The sequence below is a fragment of the Antrostomus carolinensis genome, unplaced genomic scaffold (assembly GCF_000700745.2).
Source record: "Antrostomus carolinensis isolate BGI_N321 unplaced genomic scaffold, ASM70074v2 scaffold42252, whole genome shotgun sequence".
Taxonomy (NCBI): domain Eukaryota; kingdom Metazoa; phylum Chordata; class Aves; order Caprimulgiformes; family Caprimulgidae; genus Antrostomus; species Antrostomus carolinensis.
This window is the reverse complement of record NW_010302639.1, coordinates 1-2,192: the sequence shown is the minus strand read 5'-3', so window position 1 is coordinate 2,192 and position 2,192 is coordinate 1.

Sequence of the window (2,192 nt, the reverse complement as noted above, 5' to 3'; positions counted from 1 at the left end):
AGTGGGAGGAAAGGTTGCAAGCATGAGAAGACCGTGAGAGGGGTGGCTGCTCTGGGGACTCCCAGGGAGGCAGGGGACGGGGGGTTGTCTGTGCCTTATCCGGGGTAGCAGCATGAGTTATTGTGTCCCATCACCCACGCTGCCTTCGATATTTCACAAGCTCACTTAGTCATTTAGGGAAACAAAGGTCGTTATTGTTCTCCAGGTGCACAGCTAAGGGGCGCTTCCTCCTCTCCACCTGCACCTCACCCCATCAGGGCAATTCCCTTTCTTGCAGGGGTGCTGGCTGAAGGCACGGGGGGCATCCCATTCCCAGTGGGTCCATGGGGAAAGAAGCCACCAGGCAACAGGGCTTTGACAGTGACAGGGCACTGGGGCCAGCATCCCATCAGGGCAGCACAAGCCTTTGGGGCAGCTGGGTGGCTCCCTGCCAGAGTCGCTGAGTGTGGCAGGTCAGCAGAGGAGCCAGCCTGGTTGGGAAACACTGGGAAAAGGGGGGGATGTTGCTTCACTGTCTCAAGGCAGAGTTCAAGTTTACAACCCCCAGCACATCACCAGAGGTCCAGCACACGGCATCGGCCATGGGTCACTCTGCTGTTGTGCTCACCCTTCTCTTTACGAGACAGAAGGGGCAGGTCAAACACCTCTGTTCGTGTGGTGTGGGTGTGGGGAACCCCTGGCAAGCAGTGGGCATGGCGAGCCAGCAAGTGGCCTCCCCAGAGGGGCTGAGGCAGTTCGGAGGCACACTGCGTGGTGTGGCCGGAGGAGTCCACAGCTCACACACATGCAGCTGCTGGCAAGGGGCCGGGGAGCTGGCGTCAAGCCTGGGGTAAAAAAACAGGAAGAAACACTAAAAGAGGCACAACCTGAGGGGGCCAGGCTGGGGAGGGGGCACCTATGGAAGCTCACAGTCCTTGGCTGCCACAGCAGGAGGGCAGCAAGGAAAGCCCCTCGTTGTGCAGCCTGATCCGGCAGATCCCATTCGTAGCACACAGGGGTTTGCTGCACGTAGCTGTGCAAGTTTTGGTCCAAGCTTGGGAGTTTCGGGAACTGGGCTCATGAGTGCACCTGCCCAGAAGTGACAGAGTCCTGGTGTTTGGAGTGAAGTATTTCTGTGGATCAATGATCCGAGGAGGAGGCAGGAAGTCGGGAGGAAGGTTCAAAGATCGATTTTCATTCTGGCAGAAGGTAAGGGTAGAGAATATGAATTCCGCCTCCAAGGTCCCAGATAGCTCAGTATATGAAGTGATGATCTGGAAACAAGCATGAGCAATATACCAAGCATTTTTAAGAGATGATTCAAAGCTATTGACTGTTGAGGAGATCAGAAAGGACTATAAGTAAAATACAAATGTGGCAAACGAGCAACAACACACATTTGCCAAGGCTTGACTGGGCACGTGCAAAGCCAGAAAAGAGAAAACAAATTGCAGGTAAGAATTACTAAGCTACAGACAGTCTCTAGCAACTCTGGAAAGGATCTGGATGTCACACAAGCCCTGGCTCTGTGAGTAGCTGCTGCAGGTTAATAAAAAGCACACACAAAATATTAGCATGCAGGAGGAAGAACGGGAGAATAATATGGAAAATATGATAATGCTATTATGTAAATCAGTAGCACGGCCTCTCTGGGAATACTGCCTGCAGTTCAAGTAAGCCTTTCTCAGAAAGGGCTGATCAGGGCATGGCAAACTCACTCACAAAGAGAGATCGAAAAGATTGGGGTTGTTTATCTCAGAAAGGAAATTAACAAGAGGAGATTGGCACTCAGAGAGCCAGTCCAGAGCTTCTGGTTTTCTTCCTGCTCAGTGCTATCCGTGTCATATCTGGTGTTGCTGAGAGACGCGTGAAGTGATGTGGCTCTCCTCTGTCACACACGGTTTGCTCTTTCTCTCACCTTCTCCCCCGGTGTGGTTATGTTTTATACTTCGGTAGGATCTGGGGAGAAAGAGATGGTTAAGAGATGGGTAAAAGACGGGAATAATCACTCCCCAGAGCAGGCGTACAGTAGAGAAGGTGGGAATGGAAACCGGGACTTGGCACCTGGATAGAGGGGCGGAACGTCCCGGCTTTGCGAGGCTCCTTCCATCTCCTCGGGCAGACCCTGGGGAGGCTGCCAGCTCCTGCCCTTCTCCCACAGCCCTCGGGACTTCAGATCGGGCCCGGGGCTCCCCGGAGATAAGAAAAGGAGC